We start from the raw sequence: 19,450 nt of genomic DNA on the forward strand, positions 1-19,450 counted from the left end.
TATCATGACGATAGTTACGGATAAGGCGGAAAAAAATTGAAAATAAAGTTCAAACTTTTGAATTGTTCTGTTTGTTTTTTTTTTCTAAAGTAAAATTGTGATTCCTATTTATTTAGATATTTAAATTTATGAATAAATTTTATAAATATGTTTTTGGAGATTTTAGTTTGGCTAGACAAGTTTGAGTTAAATTGTATTTTTAAATAACATAAATTTGGATTAAATTGAATTTTTATATTATTTAAAATTTGTTTTTAAATTTATATATAAATTTATTTGACTGGAGAAAGATTAAGACAAGTTTGAGTTAAATTGTATTTTTAAATAACATAAATTTGGATTAAATTGAATTTTTATATTATATAAATTTATTTGACTGGAGAAAGATTAAGACAATTAATTATATAAAATTTACAGGTTAAATTTGCTATTGTAACATTTTTTTACTAAATTTCGTACTCATAAACTTGAGAATTTAAATACAACTAAAAAAACATTAAACAAGTTATAAAACTGCATCGTGTGGTTCTAACCCATTCGTGACAAATTTCAAAATTAATTAAGAAACATAACGAATCCCTAACATGTTTAAAAATTAATAAAAAAAACATAGCAAATCACTAACAAGTTTGGAGCAAAATTAATCACAAAACATAATCGAATGAGTGCCAAACCCTAAAAAAGTTGCCATTGTTTTTCGAAATTCCAGTTCTGGGTTTCAAAATTAATTAAAAAACACATCGAATCCTAACAAGTTTGGAGCAAAATTAATCACAAAACATACTCGAAAAAGTGCCAAACCCTTAAAAAGAAAAAAGAAAGATACTGAAAAAAAGAAAAAGAAAAGAGAAAGATACCAAATTCCAATGCTCAAAATTAATTAAAAAAGATAACGAATCCCTAACATGTTTGGAGCAAAATTAATCACAAAACATAATCTAAAAAGTGCCAAACCCTAAAACAAAGTTACAACTTGCACGGGTTTCCAAATTCCAATTCTGGGTCCATCATGTTAAGCTAAAAACCAATTACAACCTGCACGGGTTTCCAAATTCCAATTCTAGGTCCATCGTGTTATCCTAGAAACCGGACAGATTTACGAAAAAGGACGACTCTGCAGCCTTTTTTCGTGACTGTCGTCTAATAATTGTACCTCAAAGGTGATGTTTTGTGCCAACTATTTCTATTCCACTCTGTTGTACACAACTCTGGCGAGTGATTAGCAATATGATTAATTTTAAGGGAAAATAATGCTAAGAAAGCTGTTCCCTACATAACATATTTCGAGTGGAATTGTTTTGCAGATGAACAACGCTGGTGCTTGGAATCCAGAGGGGCCATGCACATTTCACCGTGTTGCTTGCAAGATCCATAAGAAATGTTCAGTGAAATGCGTTCTCGCTCCATATTTTCCGGTGCATGATCCGATGAAGTTTGTTTGGTTACGCAGAGTGTTCGGAAATGGCTATGTCATCAAATTACTCCAGGTATGTTCAATGAAATGCGTGCTCTCTCCGTACTTCTGAAACATATTTGTAGTAATTTGATGACATGGCCATTTCCGAACACTTTGTGTACTCAAAGAAACTTCAGGGATCGTCTGCTGGAAAATATGGAGCGAGCACGCGTTTCTCTGCACATTTCTTTCTCTTGATCTTGTAAGCAGGGCATGCAAATGTGGACAGCGTCTCACGATTCCAAGCTTTAGCGTTGTTCATCTGCAAAACAAATCTACAAGAAATATGTTCGGTTGACAACAGGTTTTTTAATATTCATTATTTACCAGCAGAGGATGGAATACACATGTTTTAAATGGTAAGTAATTTCTAAACATTTATCATTAATTTTGCATTCCAACTGTGACTCACTTTGCAGTGGAACATATATAAGTAGTAATTTGATGGCATGACCATTTTCGAATATTTGTGTACCCAAAGAAACTTTTGGGTCATCCACTCAAATATATGGAGCCAGCACACATTTCTATTGATATCGTAAGCCTGGGCGGCGTATTTGACTTACCAGCAGTATTCATATTAGGGATTTGTTTACGTTACAAAATTTACTGTTGAGGGATTTGGGGACAGCCATAAAGAAGTAAGTTTTTTGCTATTAGGGACCGAGGGTCATGCCCAAGGGAGGAGAAAGCTTGGTCGGGCTTCCCCTGACCTTGTGGGACTTGTTGTTTAAGTGTGTGCAAAACAATATCTGATAAAGTCATTCTAATGGCTTTCTGGAATGCCTTATTCACTTTGTTGGATAGCGCTAAGTAGGGTTTTTAACCTTGGTATAGGGTTTTCAAAGTCAGGCTACGTGTCAGTACAATCACAATCGCCGAACTTCTTGCGCCTCTGCATCAGTTATTCTAATGAATTGATTCTGTTATGGTTTTATAGGATCTTCCCACGGAGCAGCCAGATGCTTCATCAAGTAAACAGAAGATTTTACCAAGCAAGAGAAAATTTCGTACATCGCTGTGGAGGAGTAATCAATTATCTCCATAAAAATATTGCAGGCGTACAATCGCAGTTAGTTTCCACGAAGGCAGGCGTACAATCGCAGTTAGTGTCCACAAAGGCAGAGCTGCAATCCCAATTGGCTTATACCAAAGCAGAGCTGGTTGACATTAACCAGAGACATAGCGGACGGTCATGACAAAATATCATGAAGGTTCGGGGTGTTAATTACATGTTTCTATGCAATGCAAAAGTATGGTTAGTGGCCAGGGAGGACCTTATAACTGTCTTTTTGTCATATGCAAAATTAGAAATAGCACAAGCACGTTTACTATTGTGTTAATGTTCCGATAAATATATATTTTTCAAATTAATGGCTCTAATATAATTACCCGTAAAATCAAGACGGTATTTGTTAAATTATGGTATTTAATAATTTTGTATTTGATAATTTATAACCTAGTTTTATAATTACATCACATAAATGTCTTTAAACTAATTACATCACATAAATGTCTTTTTAGGTAAATTTAATTTTATTGGTATTAAAAAAACCTTTTACATGAGGATAAAAATATTTAGCTATTATTTTTTACGTTTTTGGTTTTTTACAATTTTTTATATTTCTGATTCTTTATCTATCTGGTTCAGATTGACTTATAAGGTTTTTTTTTTTTTTTTTTCTTACATCAGTACACCCTTCTTTTTTAGTACACTTTTTTTTTTAACATGAGTAGATTTTTTTTTTACTTTTTTCTTACATCCGTACACCCACCAGAGCTATAAATATAGCTGAAATTGAAAAAATATCTTAGATACTTTGAAGGAGCTCAATATCCGATGAATATGCTTTTTTTTATTATTTTTCTCTCTATTGAATGGTTAGATTCCTGAAATAAATGTCAAAAATAATTTATTATTTAATAATTTTCATTATAATTTCATTATTACATAAGAATAAAAGTGAAACTGATATAAATGTCAAAAAATAATTTATTAATTAATAATTTTCATGGTAATTTCATTATTACATAAAATAAAAGTGAAAATATAAAAAGTTTTCAAAATATAAATTATTAAGTATTTAAAATTTCATTCATAGAAATAGCTAGAATATGCTAATTTTTTTTATTTATAACCATAAAATAAAAAAATGAACCAGAAAAGATTAGTCGGTCAACTTTCAACCTGAAAAATATTTATCCTTAGTGTGAGAAAATGAAGCTTTTTAATTTGAATATAAAGAAATATATAAACCAAATTTGATTTTCTTTTTAATTAACGTGTAAAATTCCATGGGGTGTTAATGAAGCGCTAAGAGGTGCACCTATGAATGCGCTGTCATAACACTTGTCATTTGGTGACGGCTGGTCACATCTGGTAATTAAATTGGTTTCTTAGTCTGCGTGCTGAGGGTGGTGTCATGCAGATTAATTATTATTTAGGTTAGGTGAGAGAAGGTGTTAGATGCCTCTCATGGGATGGCGTGGACTCTTCTTCATCTTCTGCTGGTGTATATCTCTGTTATGTTGTGGGTTGGCATTATTTCTTACATTCACTGGTGGTTGGGGGCAGGTGGTGTGTCTGTTGTACAGTGTTCGTTCTGGGTTATGTTTTTGGAGTTTGGTAGGGAGAAACCCGGTATACTGGGGGTGGTGTTTTTGTAGCACTAACTTTTCTCCAGTTCTATGGGTCTCCATAGTGGGTTGCTTCTTGTTACAAGGTTGTTCCTGGGTGTTTCAATCTCCAAGGTCTTTTGGGTTGGATGTGCTGTATAAGGTTCTGTTTTTAGGATGGCATTTACTGGTATGTTGTGGTTCTGTTTTTAGGATGGCATTTCCTGGTATGTTGTGGAATCAGAGGAATAGTGTAATAGATTTGTAATGGTTTAGTAGTTTAGTTAGACATTATATGTCAGTTATGTCTAACTATTTACGTAAATAGTTTTGCAATGAAATATAATCCGAAGAAATGTAAAATTTTATAGTAATATTAATTTCATTACTTAATAAACTGGTATAATTAGCTGTGAATTAAAAATACAAATATTTTAGTAATTTTATCTAGTTTTAAAAAAATTAATAATTAATAATTAATTTTTAATTTATTATAATATTATAAAAATAATATATATTTAGTTTAGAGAGTTAGTTTGGTTGGTCCAAGTTTTGTTACTAAAGTTTAAATTAATTTGACAGGGAGTTAAGTCTTCCTTTTGGGTAAACTTACTGTGATTTTCCCTGCATTTATATAAATAAACTTACTGTGATTTTCCCTGCATTTATATAAATATATATTTATCTAATTAAAACATATTACTAAATGGTATATAAATATCCATTACCATCACACATGTATAAATTGGAAATAAAATCATTATATGATATTGTATTGACAAAAAAATATGTTTATAAAATAATTCTTTTATGGGAAATGGTAAAAAAAAAAAAAACTATTGCCATTACATATGGCCATCAACATTACACGTAAGGTCATTCAAATATTATAATAATCGGTGGAGAGTGAATCAAAGCGATTAAAAATAGTAATAGTTGGTTGAAAATACACTGCTATATAAGATAGATATTTAGATATTTATTAGGGTAAGAAATACATCAATTTTTAAGTAAGATCGAATTATCAAATTTTGAATTATATATAAAAGCATTGAAAAGTTCAAATGCTTGAGGGTGATTATAGTGTCATTTTTATATTTTTAAATACTATTATTTTAATTTCATTTATTTGGATCTATTTTAATTTGTGGTGAGGATTAAATTTTATGTATAAGATTTAATATATAAAATTGATTCAACCATTGGAGAAATGTGATGTATATCTGTGACTTACCAAACATATTAAACCAAAAAGAGAATTTCGTTTCGTCATCAAAAATAGGCAAGGAAATTTCATATGGTAATAATATAAAGAGTGTTCCTATGCTCTAATGAGATATACTAGCAATTGTCTCAAAAAGTACAAAGAGAGGTAGATAGGATTATTAAATTGGAATTGTTGAATTTTTCTAGAAGAGTTAATTGGTTTGTGGAAAACCTTGTTTTCTTGCACTGGATCATTGTGCAATTACTTTTCTTTAGATGTTTTGTTTATATCTATTTTACAAGGAACACATTGAATGTCTTATTTCATTTTAGAGTAAGTTAATTACCCAAAATCAAGAGGTTAAGTTAATTACCTAAAATCAAGAAACCTCTATAGATGGCCAAGCATATACGAGGCTTGCTAGTGACCAAGGCAATAACCATCATGACTATCCCCTACCAATATATTTCATTGAAAACCATAATTGTATATTGCATTTAGAAAGTCAAAACATAATATTAGAAAACATGTTGATATATTGCTATTAAAAAATTAATTCCATTAGAAACCATGATATTATTATTATATTTTACAAAGAATAATATACATATATAGAATGATACTACATTGAAAACCATAATTGTATATTGCGATTAGAAAGTCAAAATATGAGATTCGAAACCATGCTAAATATGACATTACAAACCATGGTCAATGCCAAATTAGGAGGCCGAAAGGCAAAAACAAAAATAAGAAAATAACAAATCGTTGCTAACATTACATGTAGCAAGAATAAAAGAAGAAATTCTTCCCCATGGATGCCTTCTTGATTGTGATCTCAGGCAGCTTGAAGATGACCATATAAACATGAACACACATGCTTGAAAGGAGGAACAACACACCGGACACGATTCAGATCAGCTAATGAAGTATTATAAATTCTTGAAAATTTTGGAAGAGTTTATAGTGAGATGGCCAAGCATATACGAAGCTTGCTAGTGACCAAGGCAATAACCACCATGGCTATCCCCTACCAATATATTTCATTAAAAACCATAATTGTATATTGCATTTAGAAATTCAAAACATAATATTAGAAAACATGTTGATATATTGCTATTAAAAAGTTAATTCCATTAGAAACCATGATATTATTATTATATTTTAAAAGAATAATATACATATATAGAACGATACTACATTGAAAACCATAATTGTATATTGCGATTAGTAAGTTTGGAAAACATAGTTCAACATGTTTTTTAATATTATCAACATGAAACGAGATTCAAGTACTAAAAATTAGATTAAACCAATTGTACAATGTGTTCTTCAATATGCTTGGACTGCATTTCAAATTGAATCTGGGCTTGTAAACTGATATGGCTAAATGCCATGAATGTCATTGGACATACCCCATGACCTGGTGTTCACATTAAATACTACAGATGTCTGATTAAGCAAGTTTTCAAAACAAACAACATCATCACCATTAGGACTGTGTGCACTGTGTATTGCCATTTCATCTTGTTGAAGTTCATCAAATATTTCTTCAATCGATCTAGAAATTAGTTTCCATTCCCTTTGCTTGATTTGCTTGATTAGCTTCCAAATTACAATCACTTGGTCTTTTGTTCCTACCATTAGCACTTGGTCCTTGCAGACCACCAATCCTAGTGGATGATCACACCGTGGTTTTGTAACTTTCAAGATAGCCCAACTCTGGTTGTTTAGCGAAAATACTATTACGCTCTGATGGGCTCTTCCAATAGCCAATACATGTCATCCCTACAATATCCCTACAATAGACTCCATGAGTATCAACTACTCTCATATTTTGAAGGTGATGCTGAGATATGAACTCTATCCATGAATTGGTTACAGAACAATATATCATTGTTTTCACAAGACTAATGGCATTCTCATGATCACAGTGCCTGTTAGTATCATCCATCATGGCAACCAAAACCTTACAATGATCTGGGCCAGAACTTGCAATTCATTTTAGTATGGATGTCCATTTTCCATCCATGAAACGAAGCATTTTGTAAACACCCGTTATAGGATTCTTAATGCAATGAAACACTGATGGGAGTTGGAACCACTTCATGCGTTCACCCTAAGACTAGGTTGTGACAGAGACAGGTATTGGAAAGATGTTGGACATTTCCAGCCAGAAGAGGATAATTGACCAGGTGGGAACACTTCTGCAAGCAAAACCAATACCTGGGTGTTCTGCACTGCCCTTAGTTTGGACAACAATGACAAACTCTGGCAACCAGAACAAAGGCACTCCTCCAAAGAGCAATAAATTTCCCTTCTGTTTACTAGTAGTCACAAGGTTTCTCTTTGCCTGAACTATTTGCCAATTTTGTTAATATTTTTTATACTTCTAGTCCCTATTTCGCTGTAAAGGGGTTTGCCAATTCTGTTAAAAATTTTGAAATTTGTATACTTCTGGCCCCTGTTTCGCTGCTAAGGGGTTAGGTCAAACCGCTACTTTCTATAATTTAATCTCCTGTCAATATAATTTTTTTTGGCCCAGCGGAAAAATAAAAAGCACCAAAAAAGCTTGTAAAATGCAATTCAGTCCCCATTAAACAAACATGAAGACATAATGAATTAAACCAACAGCAAAAGCAATTCCGCATTTCTAATCCATCAAACAACCTAAATTAAACAATCATCCAGGAAACCACAACGCTGAAAGACATTTTAGGTCATCTGATAATGAACCCAGATACAAAAAATATGACAAAAAGATCATTAAGAAAGAATACATACTGGTAGCGGAATTCGTGGGGCGAAATCGGTGATCGGAACTGCCGTTTCTTGCCCACGATGACAAACCTCAGTCACCGTCCGTCCTCTGGTTTCTTCTTTGACGGCCCATCGATCCAGTAAAAATAAAACCTCTAGACGACAGGTTTCAACCTAAGCAAAAGCTATTCAAACCTGCAAGAAACCAAATAACTCATCATTACCGAAGATATTCAACACTGGAACCTCAGAGAATACAATCCTAATCAAAATTTTAAATAAAATGATTACCTTGACAAATTTTGCATGCAACCTTACATGATCCAATTGCTGGTATCTTCAATATTATGCAATTATAATGCTTTCAAAACACTCTGCTATCGTCTAAATAAAGAAAATACCTCTGAAAATGCAGTGGCAAAGCAGAAAACCTAAATATATCAAAACCCTGGATAAATCTTCTAGGCCTTTCACTGACCGACTTATAGAGAGGAAAAAGGTAACGAAGCCAAAATGCAATAAATTCAAAAATAGCAAGTCAACAGTGAAAATGAGCATGCATATGAACACAAATCACATAAACTTACATTATTAATTTAAAAGTAAAAATATTATACATTGGAAAAAAACCATAAACTTAAATTAAGCTCACTTAGAAATGTAAACTAAGAAAATTAAAAAAAAAACTGTAGACAAACTTACCCTAAACACACATTGCAGATTTGATCACCCATGCCACATCGAGGGAGTTTGCCTTTGCTCTCTAATTTGGTATCGCTCTCTAATTCGGTATTGTTATCGAATTCGGGTGCCCTGTTTCACAGAAAAGTACGCACGAAGCCAACGTCAAACCAAGTGTGCCATGTCGAGCATTCAATCCATGGGAAAAACAGTCTGTCATGGCAGCTAACCAGTGTGGAACTTTTCGCTTCATTTTCTGTCGACATGAATTTTCTAGTGTTGTAACATCGATTTTCTATCAACTTGAATTTTCTGATATTATAGCATCGATAGTAGCAGGAGCTGAGTTTGTAGCCCAACTCCCATGATACACGACCACTGCATCTGTTCCTGTAACGCGCTACACAGCTGCTCCACCCCAACTTCACTGGAACCATGATTTCTCCGTGTTTGACAACATGATCTTCGATATACTGACCAAGGAACATGCTTTCGTCAAGAGACCCTTTCAATGCCCTGCATGTCCTCTGGATCTGGGGATATTGCTGCGATGGCACTCTCAGAAATATGCTCTCCAATAGATCGGGCATGATGTTGATTAAAATACAAGGATCTGAAGACGATGGAGTAGTAATTGCAGAGGTTGCAGTACTGGAAGTTGATTCATCAGAGTGCTCCATGGTTAATATCCCTACAACAATTTCCAGAGGATGGCCTTCTTGATTATGATGAGTCCCTTCCCTGCTCTATGCGAATTGATCTCCCAATAAATCAATCGCACCGCTGCTTTTACAAGCCCAAGAAGCGGAATCGCAGCAGGCCAGTGCTTGCCAAAAGCCAGGGAAGAAGAACAGGAACAACAACTGGCAGACCAAAGAAACGATTAACTGTGAGGCCAAGAGTGACATAAAATAATAGGAAAAAAGCAGTAAAAATATCTTCAAGAGTGACATAAAAGAATGGGGAAAAGCAGTAAAAATATCTTGCCATGCCAAGAAGGCAACTCAACCGATATTTGGAAAAAGCAGTCACATTTCAAATCAACGGTTGAAAGTGTCTCACTTGATCGAACGGAGGAGAGTAAATGTGTTGACAATTGTTGATGCATAGGAAAGGCCTATCGGCCTAATTATTGTATGATGCAGGCATTTTTATGTTTATGGTGGATTTTCAAAATAATTGGAGATCTGATAAACATGAACGACGTCAATTATTTCATCGAGCCCATATCCATAGAATTAAAAATATTTTGAGAATTCGCAATTGAGTTAAGCTCAAAAATATGATGCAAGTAACTAATTATTAAGCTCATATTATCTTTATATTTGGAAATAGGGACGTAGTTACTGCATCTATATCTTGACAAGAGAAGCAAGATATCTAATAAATAACTGGACCATCAGGGATACTTTACGAGATGGTGGTATTTTGTTAGTTCTAGAGCATACATAACACACTGCAGATTTATACTCAAAGACTTAGATGGTAATAGCAAAGAATAATTTCAAAGACAGACATATGGAGAAACAACAAGATTACTCAATCAGAAATGGTGGAATAGATAAAACAATCACTGGAGAACAAAAATCACATTGCATTACGTAACAGGCTTGGACCTTGGCTTGCTTTCCTTGGCTAGAGAAATTACAAATTTATAGAGGCTGAAGAAGGATCTAGAATCCTGCATTTGATTTAGATGGAGATCTAGAAACTAATGGCGGTGTAGAAGGATCTAGAATCCTACATGAATTTGGCTTCACACTTAACATTCTCCCACTTGAAGCCAAATAAGAGTCATGAATCAAGTCACACCGAGTCCTACCATGCCTCTACACAACTCATGTTTATTTCGTGGTAGAATCTTAGTGAGCATATTAGCAGGGTTCCTATCTGTATGGATCTTTTCCAAGGATAAATGTTCTTCCTCCAACACATGTCGGATCCAATGGTACCTTAAGTCAATGTGCTTGGTTTTTGAATGAAATTTTGGGTTTTTTCCCAAGTGAATGACACTCTAACTATCACAATATGACACATACTTGTCCTTCTTTATTCTTATCTCTCCTAGGAATTGTTGCATCCACAACATCTCTTTACATGCTTCTGTTGCAGCTATGTACTTTCCTTCTGTTGTAGAGAGGGCTACTATTCTTTGTAGCCTTGACACCTAAGATACTGCTGCACTTGCAAATGTATACAAATAACCTGTAGTGGACTTTCTGGTGTCCATATCTCCAGCCATGTTTGCATCTGTAAATCCTTCAAGTACAGTCTCATCATGACCAAAATATAAACAATAATGACTAGTACCCTTGAGATACCTCAAAATCCATTTTATTGTTTGCCTAGATTGGCAAGGAACCTACTCACTACTCCCACTGAATATGAAATATCTGGTCATGTGCACACCATGGCATACATCAAACTACCAACTGTTGAAGCATAAGGAATCTTTCTCATCTCTTCTTTCTCCTTGTCATCACTAGGACATAATTCAGTACTTAGCTTGAAGTGGGCTGCAAGGGGTATACCAACTGGCTTGGCATCCTTCATATTAAACCTGTCAAGCACCTTCTTTATATATTTTTCTTGTGACAACCACAACCTTTTGTTTTTCCTGTCACGCATAATTCGCATGCCTAATATCTGTTGTGCTAGTCCCAAATCCTTCATTGCAAATTTGCTACCCAAATATTTCTTCAACCTATTGATCTTATTCTTATCATGCCCAACAATCAATATGTCATCAACATATAACAATAATATGATATACTTTCCTTGATCATACCTCTTTATATAGACATAATGGTTAGCTTCCAACCTCTGAAAACCATGTTCCAACATGAATCAATAAAATTTCTTGTACCATTGTCAAGGTGCCTGTTTCAACCCATAGAGACTCTTCTTCAACCCACAGATAAGGCCTTCTTTTCCTTTTTCTAGGAAGCCTTCTCGCTGCTCCATATAAATTTGTTCCTCCAATTCACCATGAAGGAAAGCACTTTTTACATCTAATTGTTCACATTCTAAGTCTAAAGCAATAACTAGACCAAGAATGACTCTAATGGATGACATTTTAACAACAAGTGAGAAAATTTCAGTGAAGTCAATACCTTCTTTTTGGGCAAAACCTTTCACCACCAGCCTTGCTTTATACCCCTCCTTCTTTTCGTCACCTTCATTCTTAATCCTGTAAACCCATTTGTTTTGTAGAGCCTTTCTACCTTTTGGGAGGTTTACCAACTCCCAAGTTTTATTTCCCAGCAAAGAGTTCATTTCTTCTTCCATTGCTTTCTTCCATTCTTCATTCTGCTCAACTTTACAGGCTTCTTGAAAACAATTAGGCTCACCTTCATTAGTCAACAAAATATAGTTTGAAGGAGGATACCTTTATGAAGGCTTATGAGGCCTAGAAGATCTGCGAACCAACTGTAGTGGTGCACTATCAGGTTGAATCTCCTACAAAGGTTCCTGCAAGATTCCTTCTTCTTGTTGTTCATCATTTTCCACTTGTTGTTCTTCATGCTCTTGAATTTGCTGTTCATTTTCTTGTATTGGTGATATGTTTTCCTGCTGCTCTTCAAACCTGTTAACAACCTTCTTGACCTCCAACTCACCTACAGTCCTCTTGAACATTTCTAACTCATTAAATATAACATCCCTACTTCTAATAATTTTATGTTTGACAGGATCCCATAGACAAAAACCAAAATCTTCATCCGCATATCCCAAAAAATTGCATTTCATAGATTTATCATCTAGCTTAGTTCTATTTTCTTTGGGAATATGTACAAATGCTTTACATCTAAAGATTTTCAAGTGAGAATAATTCAAATTCTTACTAGTAAAAACTTCTTCAGGGATACTTCCATCCAAGGCTGTAGTTGGAGATATATTTATGAGGTAGCAAGTGGTCCTAACTGCTTCAGCCCAAAAATTCTTCTCCAAACCATAATTGGACAACATACTTCGCACCTTTTCCATAATGGTGTGATTCATCCTTTCTGTGACACCATTCTGTTGAGGAGTACCAAGCACAGTCTTCTCATGCTTTATGCCAAACCTGTTACAATATTCCTTAAATGCATTTGAACAATATTCTGCACCATTATTTGTTCTTAAACACTTGAGCAATTTGTTAGTCTCTCTTTCAACAACAACATGAAAACTTTGAAATATTCCAAACACTTCACTTTTACTTTTCATAGGATATGCCCAAACCTTCCTAGATGCATCATCTATAAATGTTACAAAATATGATGCTCCTCCTAATGATTTGATGTTAATAGGCCCAAACACATCTGAGTGTACCAATTCTAATACATTTTTCTTTTTGTGATGGCCACCTCTAAGGAATGAAACCCTTCTTTGTCTACCATATATACAATGCTCACAAAGATCAAGATTGTAGGATTTCAAACCTAGCAATAACTTTTTACCAACAAGGGTTTTTAAGCCCTTCTCTCTCATGTGACCCAAACACTTATGCCACAGATCTGCTGAATTTCCTTCTTTTGTGACAACAACCAAATTTGATTTTCCTATCAATGTCTTCAATGTGTATAATGTTCCTATCTTGGGTCCTTTGGCCACGACCAATGCTCCTTTGCTAATTTTCCAGCCTCCTTTTCCAAAGCTTGTGGAATAGCCTTCATCATCCAGTCGTCCCATAGAGATTAAACTCATGCGCATTTCTGGTACATGCCTAACCTATTTCAACAATATATCTTGTCCATCTTTCATCTTGATCTGGACATCTCCCACTCCAACAATACTGAAAAAATGATTATTCCCCAAATGCACTCTACCATAATCACCAGGATTATATGAAACAAAACTATCTTTGCATGGGGTTACATGGTGATATACCCTAGAGTCAAGGATCCAATCAAAGCCACTGCTAGATGTATATACACATGCTTCCTCTACTGAAACAGTAAACAACACATCACCATCTATGGCTAGAGTAGTAGTCTCACCTTCATTTGTGCTGGATGACTTTTGATTTATATTAGATGGTCTCTGATCCTTTTGTCCTTTCTTCCAAAATCGACATTATTTCTTCATGTGCCCGGGTTTGCCACAATGAAAGCAGATGATCCTTCCTCTCCTTGATTTTGATCGGCCTCTTGATCTTGATCGCCCTTGCTGGCCTCGATCCATTCTCCTACCATGATCAACTAGAGCTAGAGCTTCTTCTCCCCAGTTTTCAGCAATTGATTTGTGTCGCATTTCCTCATTCATTAAACTACTATTGACATCAACAAACTTCAGGGTCCCTGCGGTTGTTGAAGTGCTCATAGCTACAATTAAATTTTCCCAATTGTCTGGCATAGAACACATTAGCAAAATAGCTCTAATTTCATCATCAAAAATGATTTTAACAGAGGCAAGCTAATTAGTAATAATATGAAATGCATTCAAGTGCTCACCAACTGAAGCACCCTCCTTCATTTTGAGATTATAAATCTTCTTCATTAAGAACACATTGTTTGATTCCCTGTTCTTCTCATATAGATCATGGAGCTTATTCCATAATCCTTCAGTCGTATTTTTTCCGGACACATTGAAATACACATTCTTTGCTAGATATTGGTGGATTGTTGTAATCACCTTTCTATCTAGCTTATTCCATTCTTCATTTGTCATCAATAAGGGTTTCTTTGTTGTGCCCTCAATTGGCAAATACTAATCCTTCAAAATTAGTATATCCTCCATCTATGATTTCCATAGGGAAAAATTAGCCCCGCTCAACTTCTCCATATCTGTAACTGCTGTCTCCATTTTCAATATATTGATACCCTAAAACAAAAGCTCCACTTAAAAATAAAACTTTAATTATTACTCTTTAAAATTTAGTAATAATGACCTTCCTCCTTTTAAAATACCCTTTTCAAAATTCCTGCTCCTTTTTAAAATATACTTTTCAAAATTCCAACATATAATTATGTAAATATAAAAACATATATAATGTTTTAACCTTTTCACATTTCACACATACATATGTTGGTTTGTATACAAGCAAGCTTGATGAAAAAAAGTACGAACTCCACGTAAAGCACTTACACACTCCACGTTTTAGGCTTCATGGCATGTTTCACCATATGCCCATGACCTTTTTATTTCTTGCAACAACTATCTTAACGTTCCTCAGCTAGTTCCTCAGCTATTTCTTGAACAGATCCTTTTCCTGGACTCTCTTCTTTGCAGTGATTTCCGATTTCTTGGACAGATCCTTCAACAACTCTAGAGGTAACAACCAATGTTTTAATGAATGTTGCGGGAGTAAGGCGATGGCACTAAGGAGCTTGCAAGGTGGATATTCAACCGTAGCTCTGATACTAGTTGTTAGTTCTAGAGCATACATAACACACAATAGATTTATACTCAGAGACTTAGATGGAAATAGCAAAGAATAATTTCAGAGACAGACAAATGGAGAAACAACAAGATTACTCAATCAGAAACAGCGGAATAGATAAAACAATCACTGGAGAACATAAATCACTTTGCATTACGTAATAGGCCTGGACCTTGGTTTTCTTTCCTTGGCCAGAGAAATTAGAAATTTATAGAGGCCGAAGAAGGATCTAGAATCCTGCATGAGATTTAGATGGAGATCTAGAAACTAATGGCGGTGTAGAAGGATCTAGAATCCTGCATGAATTTGGCTTCACACTTAACATCTTTAAACAAGATAGGAACTTGATCTTTTTAGCTTATTAATATTGAGTTATTTTAAATAATAAATTATAATATTAATTTTTCTAAATTATTTTTACTAAGAAGTGTTGTACATATAATTATATATTGGTTGGTTTGGAATGTGAACAATCATTGGAGTCCAAGAGACCATTTGGAATATGAATCTAAGGGTCACACCAATGCGTTATATATATGTATTATATGTATTATTGTGAATAGATGCAATTCAATTTTTATCATTCATATTCTATTTCTTCCATTGTCATGTTTAACATGGTATCGGAGCTCTAAGTCTGCGGGTCCCTAGTTAAAGCTTATCCTTGAATAACGCTGGCCTGTGTTTCATAGAGTTCTGAAAACCAACTCAAAAATGTTCCCTGCTGTCCCTGAGGTCTCCAATTTTGGGCACCGTTAAAGAGCGACCCCAAATTGGCGTAACATCTCCTATCGCAACAACATCAATGACCAATGGCTCGTCAGGTATGGTTGCGCTTTCTAGATTCCTTCCTAGCCTACTCAATTGTTTGAGAGCCACAATCTATTTCTACTTGGCATTTTTCTCTCAACGTTCTCTTTGCATATTCTGGAAGAGGTAGATTGGAAGTCCATTCTACAACCTTAGCCCACTAGTCATTCCAACCTATCATACCCCTATCATCTCAATGCATTATATGCTTGTTCTTCTATCCATTGTGCATATGTGTAATTATTGTTTTTAGAAAACCATTTTTTCTTGCAGTCGATAGAAATATGTACTCTTCGTCTGCTCAATTTTCTCTATCTAAATTTTCTATTGTTACTAAGTGTGCACAATATCGCTCTGGTTACAATTCCATTAACATTCAGGTTATAAACACTTCTGCCATTGTGAGTCTTGCCCTCATCCGTCAATAGATGTGTTAAAGAAAACAAAAGCTATCACCAAAAGAACCATCTCATCTATTTCTGTGATAGTATATCCAAACACCTCTCTCATAGCAAGTTGACCAAATTCCTCTCCCATCACAAACATTCAAAATGCTTGAGACTCTAATTGACTTATGTTGTCATTATTAAAACGCCTAGGAATGGTTTCAAGACCGAGCTTGAGAAGTCATCCCCAAGTTGTTTTCTTCGTGGTCAAGAGTTGAATGTGGTTTTATTATTCTGGAGTCTCATTGCAACATTAGATTGAGAAGATGTTGTCTAGTGTGAGAGCATTAATCCACTATCGTCATTGGGAGGGTTAATTACTTCTGAAAAGCAATTGCAACAAAAAAGAAATTGGTTGTGTGCATCAGAGAGTTTGTTTCCTCGACTTCAAAGTGGAAGTGACCCCCATCTATCCTCTTCGGATATCTATTATGGAAATCAAGATTCTATATCACTGATCAAAATAGAGAAGAGTGACAACAATAGAGCCAGGGAAAGCACCATTGTAGGTCTCCTTTATTTGATACCCAATTATTGTGAAGTAGCTGGATGTGAACATCATGTATGAGATTTGCAAAACAATGAATGAGCTTTGGAGCAGTGTGGTCGTGTTATACAAATAAATCATGTGCATTATTTAAAAATTGAACGTTGTTCTGTTAGTTAGAACACTATCTCCTCGACACTATTTTTTAGCGTACATTCCTACAAGTTTCTCTCAGTCGATTTGAAATCCTTTCTTTGTATGTCAATTCTTTTATTCTGAAACACTAGTGGCTATTATTATGTACCCACTCTATCCATAGTCATTTATGACTTTGTTAGTGAGTTGTGCAGTGAACAAAATTTCGCAAAAACAATCAGAAACACCTCCACCATATTCAAAATACTCCAAATTTGAGAATTTTCCTTACAAAAGATGTTCATATCTACGAATTGATGTTGAAGTTTCTACAATATACAAGGAAGCTGCTAGTTAACCAATACCAATGCCAAGATCTACCATCACATTTCCACGAATGAAAAATGATGGAAATGGATACACAGTAGAGGCCTGAAAAACATTGCAATCACAACAAAGCTCAAAGTTGAATGGAGGATGTACATTGAAATGATGTGGATTCATATGATGTCTTATTCCTTTTATGCTATTAATTCTCAATAATTATTTTTAAGTCTCTAGCAGAATTGTTTGCTCATATATTTTTGGTTGTGGAACCTCTAGCTGCACACATAAATGCCACTACATTTTTACAATAAAACACATTTCTTTCTATGTAGTTATGATATTTAACAATACCAGAAATAAAATTCAATCCAGGGAAATGCATAAGATCTTTATTACCATTAAATCATTAGAGAAAAAAGACTTTCTCATTAGTTGAAACAAAACGTTTTGTGAGCAGTAGTGGCTATTATGCATAAATTTTCTTTGACTAGTTGGCCCCATAGAGCATATGAACTTCAAAGCTTTGAAGTTCTCACAGAAAATAAAAATAAATAAAAATCAGTGTGCTCAAATCTAAGCAGAGCATTCGAGGTACTATTACCACCCATCCCGCTGTGTGGGCTACTAACTTTAAGTGTCAGGGCATTGGTGTTAGTGTGGAGACTAAAACCTATGAATCTAGGGCTAGAGAGATAGCCTCATTGCTACATATTTTGTTCGTATAAAGGCTTTTATCCAAGCCAATATTATTATTTTTCATTTCTCCCCAGTTTATGAAAAGCAAAGGTGGTTGAATACCATTGCTGTAGTTGAATCTTAAATTGTTTGAAAAATGGCTAAAATTGACGATGTCTTAGAATTACTGAATACTTTAATACATTCCACTGACCATGATATAGTGAAAAAGTTCTCACAGAAAATAAAAATAAATAAAAATCAGTGTGCTGAAATCTAAGCAGAGCATTAAAGGTACTATTACCACCCATCCCGCTGTGTGGGCTACTAACTTTAAGTGTCAGGGCATTGCTGTTAGCGTGGAGACTAAAACCTATGAATCTAGGGCTAGATAGATAGCCTCATTGCTACATATTTTGTTTGTATAAAGGCTTTTATCCAAGCCAATATTATTATTTTTCATTTCTCCCTAGTTTATGAAAAGCAAAGGTGCTTGAATACCTTTGTTGTAGTTGAATCTTGAATTCTTCGAAAAATGGCTAAAATGACGATGTCTTAGAATTAATGAATACTTTAATACATTCCACTGACCATGATATAGTGAAAATCAGCAAGAACACTCTCTATGATATTAAAACATGTCTTCAGAATACACAGGAAAAAGTAGAGTTTTTGGATATTGAATTTGATGCCGCCAATGCACAGAACACTTTTACAAAGGACTTATGCGCAGGTGCGCGTAAAAACCAATCACCTCGCTTTACGCCCTTTCCCACAATACATATGCATTTTCCTTTCTGAATTGAAATGCCCTTGGAAAATGCCAAAACAACGCTTCTTTCCCCTTTTTAAACAAGTTTATGTGTTAATGCCGCGGATCGGGATTTGGCCGATCGAACGGTCAGGATTTGATTGCTTTATCGGCGATCGACAGCCGCAAGGTCTGCACTATCAGTGCTTTCCTTTGGCAGGGGTCCGATGCAATTATCGCTAATCGCTATCGGCATTTGCACTGCTAACACTTCACCACTTCCACTCCCGAATGCTGATGCGATGTGTCGGCAATCGCATATCGCCAGGGTATGGGGCAGGCCTTTGTCATACACTGCTCCAATGGTGCGATGCGATCATGAGTCTAGACCCGATATGACTCAAAACTCCCGATTATAATATTTCAAATACGTTTTACAGATCCGCTAAGTGTTTTTGCATGAGTTCTCTTTGTAAATGGGATTTTTCACCCGCGGGGTAAAACAACACTAAATTTGTCTACAATTGTTGATTCTTATGGAAACATGCAATCATAGATTCGAAATACAAACAAACATATGGGAAAGCATGAGAAATATGATTTCTGCAGGTTTGATAAAGGAAATCAGACATGCAACATAAATTATTCACCAATTAAACAACATTATAGAGTCTCGACCTTGAACCTGCTTACAACATTAAAAACCTCTATTTTGATGAATTCTACACATAATTCTTG

At 34.6% G+C, this 19,450-nt stretch overlaps 1 long non-coding RNA gene across 1 annotated transcript; it reads left to right on the plus strand.

Moving 5' to 3' along the window:
• Positions 1-1,326: 1,326 nt before the first annotated feature.
• On the plus strand, positions 1,327-2,830 carry LOC149156688 (uncharacterized). Its single transcript, XR_016263489.1, has 2 exons — positions 1,327-1,815; positions 2,397-2,830. It is a non-coding gene; the product is annotated as an uncharacterized LOC149156688 (long non-coding RNA).
• The last annotated feature ends 16,620 nt before the right edge of the window (positions 2,831-19,450 follow it).

This window comes from Pinus tabuliformis, chromosome 9, assembly GCF_031772625.1.
Source record: "Pinus tabuliformis cultivar Carrire ecotype Pingquan chromosome 9, CPIR1, whole genome shotgun sequence".
Taxonomy (NCBI): Eukaryota; Viridiplantae; Streptophyta; class Pinopsida; order Pinales; family Pinaceae; genus Pinus; species Pinus tabuliformis.